Here is a 15,962-nt window from a genome sequence, read left to right as displayed (position 1 = left end):
AGACCTCCTTTAATTAAGCAGAGGAACCCAAGGAGCCCTGAGAGTCTAGGAGGGTGGGCAGGACAGAAGTTGGCAGAAACCACAATTTACCACCACCACATGCACTCCTGGATCCCCTGCTCCCCCACTCCTCACTCATGCCGGGTGCCCTCTCTCTGAGACTCACTCTGAGTCTTTCTGCCTTCTCCACTTCAGCTCTTCTTCAGTTACCTCTCCTCATCTTAACAAATTATAATTAAACTAAGGATCTAGAACTTACTACTTTTTAAATACAACTAAACTCCTATTCTTAATTTTAAAAGCAACATTTTCCATTTCCGAATAAAAACAAACTCTTCAAGCCTGACCCCAAAATTAAAATAGTGTGAATTTCACTAGGGGATACATTTTAACAGACTTTTTAATGAATCAGAGGCTACACCTTTTAAGAAGGTTTGCCTTGTCCCTGTGTTCCCAGAAATAGAATATTATCTGTTAACCCTTATTCTAAAAAGACTTCCCCTTTCTGGCTTCATGGGATAAAACATAACACGCTGCAGAGCTGAGAAGATGTATTTCTGTCCACCCCTACCCTAGTTTTCATCTTAACTGGGCTGAGATCTGATGTTGGCCTGGGATCACTCATGCAGCCCTCCTGGCAGCCTCCACGGCAGTGTCCTTACTGGACGTCAATTTGCAGTGTGGCTAATGGGTAAGTATTGGCCGCAACACTTCGGATGATGGAAACACTTACTTCCTTTTCTAGTCCCTCCAAAGCTATTTTTCCTCCCTTTGGAGTTTTGCATCATAGCCTGGCACTGGGGAAAACTCTTGGGGTCAGGAATCTCTGCCCTGCCCCTATGCCCCCTCACAGTCTGGGGACAGCAAACTCCCAGGAGTGACAGCCCAGAGAGACAGGCCCTGTTCATTTTGTTTCCCCCCATCTTGCACATGGAGGTGCCCCCAAGTGCTGAGTGTGTGCACGAATCATCCAGGCAGCACAGGCTTCCTTGCACCTGAGCTTGTACCTGCCCAGCAGCTGAGCGCCTTTCCTTCACAGGCTTTTCAGTGTCGGTGACTACACTGTCCTTTTTACTATTTTCAGTGCAGTGCCAGAAATCGGGATATGGTAGCCAGTCTCCAGAATAGCCCCCAGTGGTCCCTGGTTCTCATGCATGCATGTAGTCCCTTCTGACTCTGCATCACAGTTGGTCTGTGTGACCAAAAGCATCCTGCAGAAGTGATGGATCACTTCTGAGGCTGGCTTACAAAAGACACTGTGACTTCTGCCTGGCTCTCTCACTGGCTCCATCTCAAGTCACTCACTCTGGGGGAAGCCAGCTGCCATGTCACGAAGACACTCAGGCAGCCAACGGAGAGGCCCAGTTATGAGGGTCTGGGTCCTCCTGTCAACAGCCAGGTGAGTGAACCACTGTGGAAGCAGATCGCCCGAATCTCCGTCTGCAGACTCCCAAGGCTCTGTGACCAGCCTCTTTTCTGGGATCACAGCCACATTTCCAACTCTTTGCTGGTCACTTGCTTGTAGATGGACTACTGGTCCCTTGAGTCCATCTGCAAATGCAAAACTACACGTCATCTCTTGCAAACCTGCCCCTTCTCTGGACCTCCACCTCCTTATCAGGTCTGGTTCCCCAGTCCTCCCAGGAACGCAGTCTGGAAACCCCAGTATCCCTCAGACGCTCTCTCCCACTTATCCCACGTCCAGACAGTCAGCAGGCCCTGCTGGGGTTCTGCCTCCTCAGGGCCTCTTCTATTGTCCCCTCCTCTCCATTGTCACTGCAGCCCCCCCTCATTTGCACTGGCTGAGGGCCACTTTGCCTCTCCGCTGGTAACCTGAAATAGCCTCAGCTGGCATTCCATCTTCCAGAAACCATCCTTCACATGTCTGTGAATAGCTTTTAAGCACAGTCTAAACACGTCAAGCCACTGCTTTAAAACTTTCTCTGGTCCCTTTCAGCTGGTGGAAGCACAACCTGCCAGCACGACTTTTGAGGCTCTCTCGGATAAAGTCCACCTCTCCTTCCAGCCTGCGCTCCCAGTGTCCCCTCTGTCCACACCATCTGCAGGACCTGCCACGGAAGGTGAGGGCCATGCTGGGGATTCTGACCTCATGGGTCTGGCATAGGAACCAGGCTGCAGTCATTCTCTAACAGCTTTAATGATTCATGTACCATACAACTAATCCGTTTAAAGTACACAATTCAATGCTTTTTTTAGTTTATCCACAGGGTCATGCAATCATCACCATGTGCAATTTTAGAACATTCCCATCACCTGAAAAGACCCCCACACCCATCAGCAGTCACTCCCCATTTCCCCCCAGCGCCTCCCGCCCCAGGCAGCCGCTGGTCTACTCTCTGTCTCTGCAGATTTCAGGCAGCATCCATTATTATTACCAGTTCTCCAGTGATGCAAAAGCATAGCAAGGGGTGAGAACTTTCAGCCAAAACAGACCTCTCACCAGTTTAGCTCCCAGCTTTTGCTCACGTGTTTCATTCTGCTTGGGATGTGTTTCTTCCATTTCTATGTTTAAATTCTATGTTTAAAATTCTCCCCAAACTTCAAATACAACCTCCTCCATTAAAGCTTCACTGATGCTTCCTCTTCCTCTATTTACCCCTGCGTCGCCTGAACCGCTGAAAAGCAAACACCGATCCCTCCCCTACAATGCCCCCATTCTTCGCTCTGCCAGAGCTATGTGGGCATATGGTTCTCTTCTGGTCCAGACCATACATTCCTGAACTGCGGAACCATTTCTACTCCACCTCTGAGTCCTCACAGTAACTACAGCACAGCTACTTGCGTTTAGTGGGTACTGAAAAAATATATTCCAAATAAACAAAAATATGGTCTGCCTACATATTTTCTCCACTGATACAAAATTTCAAATTGGAAGACACCTCCTCTCTCTCCCATCCACACTAAACCTCCATTTTTTCCCCTTAATAACGGTAATAATGAAACAATGGTATAGAATAGCCTTTTAAGTTACTTACAAAGCCAAAATCTTTATACACACATGCACACAAACACTCACGTGGGTGTATGTCTGCGTGTGTGTACAATTTTTAAGTTTCCACTGCAGTGAGCAGGGACACTTACAATAACACACATATAATTATTAATCTACCATCCTACGAGGCACCACTCCTTAAAACATTTCAGGGAAACGACGTGCCAAAAACTTTTTTTTTAATCAAGGATTTTGAAAATGAACAAGCCACGTGCTCACATCATCGGGATGTATCAACAGCAAAAGGACAACGAGGGCATCACCCCACAGATCGAGTGATCACAAGCGCACATCTTCCAAGGACGCGCGAGGGGAATGTGGCAGGAGAGGAAATGAATTATGCAGGCAGCAAGCAAAGTAAAAAATCAAGACAGTACATCCTTTAGCTAAAACACAGACTGACTCAATAATCTAGATGCTGCCTTAAAATGCACTAAATACACTTGAAAATCACACACATGGTAATTTCACAAAGAACCTTCTCTCATCCTAATGTCTTCTTTCATCCTTGATCAGTTGGTCTTTTCCAAAGAGATATTCTTCACGTTAGTTATTGCGTTTTTACCGTTTTTTTTCAATAAGGCAAAGCCCATCCCGACAGAGCTGGGGCTCCTCTCGGACCCTTCTTTCCTCGTACAGTAAGCCCTGCCTCTGTCACTTGAGTTTTGACTCCGCTCCGTCAGTGAAAAATTAGACTTCATTTCAGTATGCTAATAGCAATCTCTCCAAAACAATGTAATCAAGGCCTCATGTGCACCTATAATTTCATCCTTGACATAAGCCTGACAGCTATTTATTGTCTGAAAGGGAAAGGGGGGAGAAGTGAGGGGGAAGGGACTCCTATATGGCCCCCTCCCCCAAAATAAACCCGGCAGCTTTATGTTTGAAGGCAGAGTCTTTGCAAAGTCCAAACAAATGGCAATAATCATGGGGTTTACATATGTCTTGTCTTAAGCAATCAAGGCAGAGGGTTAACAGAGAAGCACATTCAGATGCGCCAATTCCCAAACTGCCCACCTCTGATGAGCCAGCTGTGAGCCGCAATTGTCACATTATAATTTAGGCAAAGGGGAAAAAAAAGGCATCAGAATACACACTGGATCAACATAATTATTCACAGCAGGATGCTGCAGAATTAATTTAGCCAATCAGAATTATACTTGGGGGTTGGGCACGTTGCAGAGATGAAGACAAGAAAGCAGGGAGCAGGAAGAGGGGGGTGAGAAGAGAGGGGGATGGGAGGGCTGTTATCAACACCTTACTAATATTTGGATAATCCAATCTGGAATATATTTTGAATACATGTAAGTGCAATGTTGTTTCTTTGTCATTTATTTACAAACACCTATACAGCATTCACAAAGTGCAGGTTATTAGTCTGAGCAACCTTACGATATTAGTTTGTTTAATCCTTAACCCACGAGGTAGGCACTATTATTACCCTCATTTTACATATGGAAGCACAGAGAGGTTAAAAAGCTTGCCAAGGTCACACAGCTAGTAAGTGGGAAAGCCAGAAACGGATCCCAGGTGCACTGGCTCCGGATGCTACATATTAACCAGCACAGTTTAAAGGGCCTTGCGCCCAAACAAAACGATTAGCAATCAGAAGGCACACCATAGCTGGTGATGGACCCTTAAACCATAACATTGTGTAGCTGGAGCTTTGCCTTCCCATATTCCTTCAAGCTGGTTTTCCTAAAGATGGTGGCAATCTGGCATGACCAAATCCAGCACTATCCTTTAGGGCTGTTAACTTCCCGGTCCAGATACTGTCCTCGCCCAACTCTCCGAAGTGGGAAGAGCAAACCAATACCCCGCCCGCCCCACAGAGCTCTCTGGTTTTAGACAGAATGGCCCCAACAACCAGGGTAGCAGCTTGGCCTCCCCGTCCTGACAGTCTTAGGAATTAAAGCAGCAGTTAGGAATTCAGCAAAGCAATTGGAAAGAGTGGGAAAGCAGGCTGCTCCAAGGATAAGAGTTCAGCTAAATGCCTGACGTGCAAGCACAGATAAAGGACTGAAGAAGTCAGCGGTCACACCAGAACGACTTCCTGCCTGAACTGATATCTGCAGACTCGGGTTTGCAGCGACATGAAATGCGGCTCGCCTTTCCCATGGGCACGGGCGAGTTTAAATGGAAGTAGTCCTCAGCCTCCCCTACTTGGCATTCTGTCATGAGGGTAGACAGCAGAGGAGCCAAGAGGAGTCTTGATTTCCTTGTAAAAGTTAGACTTCAGCTGGCATTCACGGCGTCTCGTAATGGGGAGAAATGACAGGGAGCGGCCCGGGTTTTATGTGTGGCAATAATGTTTGATCTATGCCATTGTCAATGAGAACTGTGATTTAATCCATAAGGATATAGAGCTTCGTGATGAAAAGGGAATAACGACAAATCCTGATTAACAATCACTGCTACTCTAAAGCAGGTTTCCATAGTAACAGGGCTGAAATTATACAACAAACTGTGATGCCATACCAGGCAAATTACTCCATGAAGGGGCCCTTTTCTGAAAGCATTTGGCTTTCTGTGTTCTCTTAAAATTAAGATGCAAGCATCTTACTTTCAACTTGTATTAGCGTCCCTCTTTTTTTTCCAAACACTCCCTCTTCAGTTGGTCTCGGATAATATGAGGGATAAATACGTACGCACAGGAAACGTAGCAAACGATTAAGCACATTTCAGCCCCTCTCTCCCCTCGAAGGAGAGGACAAAACAAAATTACGGCAGAGGGAATCTTCCTTTCACATCATTCTTTCGATAAAATCATGCTTAATTTCTCGATTTAAGTAGTGAGGGGAGTGGAAGCACGTCCCAGTAACATAGTCCACCTCTCACGCCGCATAACAAAGTTCTCCGGCTTTGCAGGAGAGACAAGCAAAGGAAAAGAGCAGAGTGGGGGTCGGAAAGGGGAGGTATTTGCTTTGTTCCCAAGGATGTTTCATTTTCAATTACAATTTTAAAATACAAGAACACAGTTTTAAAATAATGCTGTTTTCCAACGCCTACTCAAAATAATTTCAAAAACTGTGCAACAGGAAAGTTCACATCAGTAAATATCACTTTAAAACTCCTATGGTTATTATTGCAGCTGACTTGGGCGGTGAACCATCATAAAACAGCTCTTATCAAATAGCCGAGGAAAAGTCTACCACACTGAAACATCACACTCCATGTCCCCTTCCAATTGCAGAGGAATATAAAGTGAGACGTTAAAAATAAACAGAAAAATCATACTCCTAAACATCCTCTTAAGGGGGTTAAAGATCTCAAAGGGGGTTAAGGAAGTTTCCACACTGCAGATATTGAATATTCTTCCTTCCAAGATGGAAAAAAAAAAAAATCAGAGCTTCACATATTTCAGAAATGCTACACAAGTCTAGAAGAAACGCATTTCCCTGGAGACTCATCCACGGCCTTCGGCGACAGTCACTGAAGGGCAGTGTGGCCTAGTGGAGAGAACCTGAATTCAGAGGGAGAGCCTCAGGCGCCAGCTCCATCGCTTGGCAGCTTTAAGCCCTGGGTCCAGTCACTTAGCACTCCAGCCTTGGTTCCTCATCCGTAAAATGGGAATAGTAATATCCACCTTGAGTACCTGAAGAAGTTTCTAAGATAACTAGCAAAACACTGCATGTAAATCACAACCCGAAAATTCTGAGGGCATCCAACATTAAACAACTGCTAAATCTTGGCACTCAATTATTCAACACTCACGGAGCGCCTGCCACACGCTAGGCAAAACACAGCCACGACGCTCCTCCCAGAACACCATTTCCATCTGTCAAAAAACTGCTGCCGCGTTTTCATTGTCTCTAGCAAATTCATACTGTCACTTTAAGTTGACAACAGGCCCAAACAAGCAAACAAATAATAATAACAAAAAGAAAAACATTTGCAAAGGGGTGAACTCCTTCTCCCTGGCCCCATTTATCTGTGTACCTTATGAGGTATGAAACAGTGTTGACTGCTTTAAAATCATGATACAAGTTATATGCACAGCAAAAGTGGGATGTTGTTTCATGAAAGCCTAGCTCGAAGGTTCCTGTGTTCTCGGTGGTGTTCTCCTTGTCTCTGCCACAGAGAGGTCTGCCCTTCTCTGTGTTTGGGTGAAGGGGCAGGGGAGAGGGCTGGGCCTATGGCAGTGTCTCCTGCACCCGTGTGGATTTTCCTTTGTGTACACAACCCTTTCTGGAGCCAGATGCCTTGGGTTCAAATCTCAGCTCCACCACTTTACCAGCTGAGTAGGTCCTGTAATCTCTTTGTGCTTCAGTTTCCTCCCCTTTGAAACGGGGTTAACGACAGTAGCATGTGCCTCCAAGGATGTCATGAGGATTACAGTCATTAAAGGTAAGGCACATAGTGCAAGGCCTGGCCCACAGTAACCTCTCAGTAAATGTTAGCTCTTATTTCTGCAGGTGTTTATAACCCATGGGTCCAACCTGGTGGCCAGAGGGTGACAGATGGATCTCCCTGTGGTCAGCACAGTGTTGGATCTGTTGGATCTGAGAGCCTTTAGGTGGGAAGCAAGCTCCAGAATTCACCACATCTGCCACCACCTCTCAGTATGCTGCAGCATTACCTGCCTGGCCCCAAAAAAGGATTTCATTTTGCCAGCCTTGCGCATGTTCCCGTACACTCATCTTCAGGCGTCTGTTTCATTTGGTCTCTGTCTCCTCTAGGTCTTCGTTCCTTCCGTCGTTTCTCTGTCTGTGTGGTGTGTGTGTGTGTGTGTGTGTGTGTGTGTGTGTTTCTCTCTGTGATCACTCTCTTCCCTCTTATCCTCAATCTCAATTTTTATCACCAGCATTTATTAAATAGAGGTTTATATTCCCTGTTCTTATTTTTTAAGGCAGAGAAGTAGAACACATTTCTCTCTTAAAGAAATTAACTTGCTCTTTACTTAGTAGAGCTTGACTCATTCTTCCTGTGGATCACTAAACTATGATAGAAAAAGTGCTCTCCACTTTTGCTGCAAGAAAATCCAAACTATGAAAGAGTTAAATTGGGAAATTTTGTGTATTACAAAAGAATTCATTTAGGGATTTTTTGTTTGTTAATTTTTTTTTGCAATATCAGGCCCTTAGTACATTGAAACATGAATTTCTTACAGACCATGAAATACTAAAGTTGATACATAGAGAAAAGTAAAGATAAACATTTAGGAAAAACTACTTGTATTCTGAAAATTAATCAAAAATAAAAATAGGAAATCTTTGAAAACCTATGCAAATAAATGGAAAATATGGGCGCTTTACACACAACTTTCAGAAACACAGCCCCTCTACTTTTTACACCGAGGACACAGTTATCAACACCAGTGTCAATCTAAGGCTTAAAAATGACATTTTTAAAATAAATATGTAGACCTCTGTTTTATCATCCAGTATTCAGGTCAATTTTTTTATTCACAAAATACATACTCTTAAAATACATTAGAAAATCTGGCTCAATTAACATCATAACATTCTCAGATTTTTTCTGAGAAAATTTCAACAGTGAGAAATTCACAAAACATAAGAAATTCACACCTAAGTATTCTTCGGCATTATCTCCTCAAACATAAGAAAATCACATTACTCATTCTGAAGTGATAGCTCAATGAAAACCTTCAAAATAATAGAATCTTGGATCTCAAAAGAACAGAGTGGTCTCATACCCCACCGACCTAGGGGTCTGGTCCTCGGTGCCCAGGGCTGGTGCTGCCCAGCCTCCGCACGTTTCCAGGGATGGGGAGCCCCAGACCTCTGGGCCACCTGCTCCTGGTGACCAGCTCTGTTGTTGTTATGACTTTGCTGCTGCTGCTGTCACATTGAACCCAAATCTCTCTCACTGAATTTTCCACCCTTTGGGCTTAATTCTGTGCTAGCCTCATTGCACTCAGATAGGTGTCTTTCCTGCAAAGTGGCTTTTACCAAGATAAAATGATGAAACAAATCAGTGGTGAGCAGCCTCTTTTTCCAAGGATGATTCAGAAGGGGAGAAAATGTTTTTAGAGCCTTTTATTCCATTCAAAATGCAAATAGCTTAATTTAGTCCCATGGGGAAATATACAATATTCTTACAATTCAGACTACCTACTATATTGAATAAAAGACTGTCATTGAAAAAATTGGCATATTTGAGAAGTAGAAACACGAAAGCAGCCTTCTAAATTTTATTCTGAAAAAGGAACAAAGCTTGTGTTTTGAGAAGTGGTGGGCCGCATGTGTCCCCTGAGCCACAGAATGCTCATCTCTGAAGTTACAGGAAGCTTAGGCCTGTCCCTCACTCCCCCTTCACTGTGACATCCACACTCTGTCCGAAGGCTTCCAAGCCTTCACAGCCTCAAGCCCCTCCTTACACACATCCTCTGCATTCACTGAAACCAGTTCACACCCATGAATAAACTCTCAAAGAGAGTTCCATTTTTTAAATCCTTTACTTCTATCTATGATGTGAAGGGCTGTATCGCAGTCACCCCCCTCTAGACATCCTCCAGTTTACCATCTACCACTGAACAAAACATTCCTGAAAGAGTTTCACCAGTTCAAGGAAGCCTGGACTTCTGTTTCATCCATAGACAACCTTAGGATTTAGTGAAATGAGTCCTAAACTATGAGTCAGAAGAATTACATTCCAATCCCTGCTGCCTTACCTATGAGCTGTGTAGCCTGGGACCTGTTACTAACCTCTCTGATCCTTGGCTGCTTCTTATGAAAAATGGGGACAATGGAGATAATAACGCCTTTGCTGTCTGTTCCCCATGGTCAAATAAAATGATGTACAAACACATGCCTCTAAAATTATAACACTTTATTTACTTCAGGGATTACAATATCTACATAATTAATGGATCAGCACAGTGGTTTTCAAGTTTCTGAGGAGGAGATCGCCCAAGGAAGAGGGTGCAGAGCAGGCTGCGCCGTCCCGGCTCTGGGCTCCTTACACCTCCCCAGTCACCACTCAGCGCTTCTGTCTGTTTTAAGCACAGAGTTCCCAAGATTTCCATTGAGTAAAGGGTTCTCCCACTTTTTAAAAGATTAAAACCCACTGTATTAACTCCAGCATGACAGATTCCTATTAAGCTTATGGTCAATTCTTTCTAATGACTTAGCTCATTTACTGTGAAATGAATTTTCACTGAATTCTTTTATTTCCCAGTATACCACAGTCCTCTTACATGAAACAGGCACAGAATAAAAAAATAAATGTTGATTCCAAAAGAATATTTGAGGCAGCCCTTTTTCCTCTCAAAGAAGGCAGTGAACAACTTCTGAGAGTCGAAAGGATCTTTCAGATGATTGCCATGAAAAACGGCAGGCACCTCGAAGCTTCCAAATTAAACAAAACCATAAAACAACTTTTTTACACACAAACGTGGAAAACCAATTTTTTAAAAAAGACTTGTAAGTCAAGTTGGGAAATAAAGGCAGAAATGCTAGTTTCTAAAGTCGGTATCAGAATGAAGGCACCAGCGATAGTTTACTGAGCTACCCACCCTCCCAGCGCAGAGGACGGGTGTGGTTTCACTTGTTCAATGTACACTGTTTTCAGGATACAACAAGGATTCGAGGTAGAAGCGGATTTTCTTTCAGGCCAACACACATCACAGGTTACTGCAGAATTCAACTGAAACGTGTATTTGATCCATCTGTATGGTACAGGCGCAAACAGTCTTCAGGCCCATGGGAGTAACGACTAGAGGTATTCCGGACACGCCGATATGTCCTCCACAGTGGACAGCCAGCAGGGTGGGAACTCAGTGCAGAGAAAAGAAGAGATGATTTCTAATTTTGAGAAAGACATACAGAGAACAGTGAAGGAGAGGGGCAAAGACCCTGTCACAGATAAACCTCCAGAGGCAACACGAGGTGTGACAAGGAGAGGTGAGCCAATATTAAACTCCTTATGCTCCACGTGTGGATTCCTGCTCCAGCTGCAGAATTCCAGAAACACATGTGCCTGCATCTCTCTGAGCCCCTCGATTTCGTATCCACTGGTTTCTACTACATGAAAAGAAGTGTGCTCATATAATCTACAGGTTTACACGTGTCCCAATTTTTTAATTTATTGCACTTTTAAAAGTTACAATCCCACACTCCCTGCCAAGATGCATATATTCCGTATGGCTACCCATCATCTACACATTTTAGTTTAGTGGTCTAACAAAGGGGAACTTCATTCTTGTGTGAGTGAGGGAGAAACAACGGACACAGGAGCTCGAAGGTCGCTGGACACGGGTGAGCAAATTTGCAGGAGCAGAGAGGCCCTTCTGAGAGAAAAGGAAACAGTAGGCTTTGAGCACTAAACCCTTTCTCCCCAAAACTCAAAATTACTGGAGCCTGTTGAGATGGACAAGGATGGCACCAGAGGCAGGGAAGGACAAGCCCCCCCTGAGTTAAAACCCCCAAGAGACAAGAGATGGATAACCTTTGGGGCCGCTCCTGACCAGCAATAGGGCACAGGCCTGCATCAGCCCAAGCGGCCACATGAGGGAACCTAAAGCATTTCTGACAGCGCAGCAGGAAGGGAGCACCACACAGCCAAAGGCGTCTCTCCACCGGCCAGGCCCTCACTTGCACACAGTCTTTCCCGCTGGCACTCCCTCCACGCCAGCCCATCCTCTCCTCACCTCACCACCTGACACCACCCTTCACTTCCACCCAGATGTCCAGCTCCCTTCCCCTCTGATCTTCCCTGCACCCAGAACTGCCCAGCGCCCAGAGCCCGGAGCTGGTATGACCACAGGGCTACACCAGCCGGTTTACCGCTAAGTTAGAGACATCACATGCAATATTGGCTTTGAGGGCCTGTAATGAAAATCAATAGGGGAAGGCTGAACAGGGTGTTCTAGAAGCTGCGGGGGCCTAAATCCCAGCCTCATGCTCGGCACTAACTCACCCCACAACAACAGGCAAGTCCCCTCACCTCTCCGGGCCTCGCTTCTGTAAAGCAAGCCAGGGCCACCTTCTGGGGCTTCAGTTCTGTGATTGTTAGATAAAACATTTAGGAACTTTATTTCCCTGCATGGCTGGTTGATACATTTGTGGAAAAGCCCACATTTTTATGCCTGTGAAACATATCAGCGATGTCCCAAGGAAATTCTAGAACTATGCCTGCCAGTTTGGGTACACACAAACGTGTGTTGGGTTGAACCATATGACATTGCTGATATTTGATTCTTTTTGCTCACAAAACCACAATTTCATACAGTTCAATCTAAATATACTTAGCATAGAGGCACACAAATGCGGAGAATACAGCTGTCCTCATATTCAGCTGCTGCGTATTTTACGTGCTTGGGATGATGAACTACACCTTTGCCTTACCATAGTATAAATTTAAGTGTGATAACATATATTAAATTCCTAATATAATATCCGGCACATTAGTCATATCCCAACATTACTAATGAAATCATTACTATTACCCATTGGAGTTGCTTCAACTATTTTTCAGCCCAAGAAAATTACTTCTTTCTATCTAGTATATAACAGAGCAAAAAAGCATTTTAGGTAAAACGGAACCGGCAAAAAAAAAAAGGCAAACCAAGTAAACTGTGGAATTTCTTTTGTCCTCTGGAGATTTAGGTTTCAGCGTTAAAACAAAAGAGAACTATTTCTTCCTCATCGCTTCGCCTCTCTCTGAATTGAGCGACTCCAGTGATGGAAACTGCCTTCGCTGAGGGCGCCACCTAAAAGACACAGTACCTGGGCAGGCATAGTTTATCTAAGACCTTTTTAAAAAGAAAAATAGAATTGTTTACTAAAAGAGTGAAATATAAACACTAAAGGTAGAGAGTTCTAAAATGGCGGTGCCTCTCTCATGAGCCTTTGCCTGCTGTAATTCCTACTCCAGCTTCCTCCTCACCAGAAAGCGAAGCTCGGGTCAGCTGTTACATGAAATTTAAATGTAATAGCAAGATTTATACATTTAAATTTCTCCACTGGTTCCCCTAGCAACAGCTTTAACTTCTAGAGCCTACCTTGGATACAGATACTCCAGCGAGAGTTCTTCGGGACTGATTTCTTAGAAAGCCTACACTGCAGTCAGAACACAGCTCGCAAAACAACATTGGAACAAAAAATAGAACGACATCTTTAAACAAAAATTAAAGTGGGTTCATCACGGACATATTTCAACCAAACATTTGGTTTAGCTGCTCTGTTCTGCCATAGAAAAAGACCTCCCTCCTAAACATTTCATTAATACCTCCCTAAAGCAGTTGGGCTCTTTCTGTCACCACCCGGATCAGAGCTCTGATACGACCCATGCAGTCTGGTCTGGACTGCTGTCCGTGAAATGACAACGGGCCACAGGCAAATTTAGACCAGAGACTGTGCGAAAAATGAACCTCTCAGCAAAGGTTCCTCAAGCCAGAGCAAGCACTGACAGTGACTTGGTGTGTGTGTGACACAGGCACAGACCTGTGACACTGTCACCTATATTAGAGAGCAACACTGACACAGGTATCAATTAAAATTCCCATTTTGTACTAACTAGATAGGCATGAAAAGAATTCATCTCCAGTTTGAATGCTGACTCCACACGAACTCAACACTGAAAAATTTAAAGTGTTGTATTGTGTTCTCCAACTGGCGAAGCGGGGAGCTATTCTTTCTCTCCTCTTCTCACACAGTAACAGCTACTGACCTCCACCTGGGAGTCTGTGAGCTCACCTACAACAGGACAAGAGAAAGGTAGAGAGACTGGAAGAGTGAACACAGAAAACCAGACGGCGTGGAAAAGACATCTTCTAATTTATCATGACATAAGCTCCTTCAAGACAGCCTCTGAAGAGGTAGATTTATGGGTCAGGATATGTATCCAGTTAGGATTCAGCCTCAGAGAATCCCAATAATAACACTCGCTACCATTTCTTTTTTTTTCCCTAAAATCACCAAACATCCCCTTATCCTGGTGAATATGAGTGACCACTATTTCTTTACTAATTATAGCTTTAGCCTCGCTTCATTCCTTCCACCTTGTAGATAAGATTTATTAAGATGCCTGATCACAGAATTACTCACACTTCTTTTTTTTTAAAGATTGGCACCTGAGCTAACATCTATTGCCAATCTTTTTTTTTTCTCCCTTCTTCTTCTTCCCAAAGCCCCCCAGTACATAGTTTTATATTGTAGTTGTAGGTTCTTCTGGTTGTGCTATGTGGGACACCACCTCAGCATGGCCTTATGAGCAGTGCCATGTCTGTGCCCACGATCTGAACCAGCGAAACCCTGGGCCACCAAAGCGGAGCATGCAAACTTAACCACTTGGCCAAGGGGCCAGCCCCAGTCGCTACATTTCTAGAGCACTCACCACATGCCAGGCCATATGCTTAGTACTTTATATCAATTTTCTGATTTAAATCTAACGGTAACCCTATGACTTAGGTATTTTCTTCCACCTTTAGGGATGACAAAGCTAAGGTTTAGATGGGTTCAGCCCTGAAGGGCCGCACAGGTGGTAGGCAGCGGGCCCAGATCTGAACCTAGGCTAGCTGACCCTAGTACAGACTGTCTCTAACACATCTTTCCTGGAGGCTCAGAGCTGAGAGCCCTAAGATCTAGTCAGGCCCATGGCCAGGACATTGTCACTGACGCACTGAAGCGTGAGGCAAGGGCAAAGCAAGGCCTGGCTGTGGACCAAGCACCCTCCTGGGTAGGGCGCCCAGGAGCCAGGGTGCCCCCTGGCCTGGACCATCTTCATTTCTAATACGTGCCAATAATACGAATCTTACAGAGTGGTTGTGAGGACCCAACGAGCTAGAACAGAATGCATGGTACTTAGCACCACACAGCTGATGCTCAGTCAATAGTAATTCCCTCCCCTCTAAGCACCCTCACTGCTCTCCCACATAGTCCACGAAAAACAGAACTGAAAATGTAGGTCTCACTGACAATGGATCCACGGACCATGGGCACCTTCCCAAAGCATCCACGCCCAATATGGCTTTGCTTCTCTGAGAGCTGGACAGTTCCAGGCCTTTTAACGCACTCTTGTAGGACTCAACCCCAAGGAGGATCCCATACTGTGCCCGTTGTAAGTAAAGTACAATTTATGTGAGGCCAGGCCTGCTGTCAAGTCTTCCAGCCTCCTAGCCAAGTGGCAGTTAGTAAATGGCCAAAGCCTCGTTGCCCTAAAGTGTGGGGTCCATCCAGACTGAAAGTCGAAAGACACCTCTGTGTGTATCAACTCTGCCACCTATTTACTTTACAACTTTGGGCAGATCATTTAACCTTTCTAACCCTAGCATAGTATCTGACATACGACAAGCACTCAGTGAATAGTAATTAGTATGCTTCTTACTACTCTATATCTCGCAGGATTGTGGTTAGGCTTTTAAATGTACAGGGAAGTGCCTTGTATGGAAATGTCAGGAGAGGGTGAGGTGGGCTGGAATAAGCTGGGCAGCAAGGAATTTCTACGTCAAGCTCCTGGAACAGCAGTGCTTGATGTTTCAGACATGACTGCAGGGCTCATTGGTTGGCACAATGCTCTTCATACCTGGGTGAGTTACACAACATACATCACCATAGCCAGACCCTGGGCGTGGGGACAGGAGGCCCAGTTAGGGCCAAAGACGCTATAGGGAATCCACTGACAAAAACATCAGACAGTCGCCTCAGCAAGACTGCAGGAGAGCGTGGATCTGACATCATTAATGTCAGATAAGCAATCTGAAAGCCCAAATTTGCTTGCAAATGGGGAGACTTCACTTCCTCAGGTAAAATTCCCTATTTACAGAACAACCAGGACCAATGTGACTTCATTGAAAAGCCCTGCTCAGATAAATTAAAAATAGCAATCAACCTGGAGAATTTTATTGGCAAGGTGGGAACAATTTCACTCTATCTGATCCATGATGGAATATAACACATGTCAGTCTTCCCCATTCTTCCCTTTATTAATCAATTAGGAGACCAAAAAACTCAATAAAAAATCATATAAAAGGCTTATAAACATCATT

At 44.6% G+C, this 15,962-nt stretch overlaps 1 protein-coding gene across 10 annotated transcripts in view; it reads right to left on the bottom strand.

Moving 5' to 3' along the window:
* MSRA (methionine sulfoxide reductase A) overlaps nucleotides 1-15,962 on the bottom strand; it is a 391,817-nt gene that overhangs the window by 302,545 nt on the left and 73,310 nt on the right. The gene's annotated exons all lie outside the window — the stretch shown is intronic.

The sequence above is a fragment of the Equus przewalskii genome, chromosome 2 (assembly GCF_037783145.1).
Source record: "Equus przewalskii isolate Varuska chromosome 2, EquPr2, whole genome shotgun sequence".
In the NCBI taxonomy this organism is placed as follows: Eukaryota; Metazoa; Chordata; class Mammalia; order Perissodactyla; family Equidae; genus Equus; species Equus przewalskii.
Note: the sequence above shows the minus strand (reverse complement) of the source record. Positions and strands in the feature narration are given on the sequence as shown.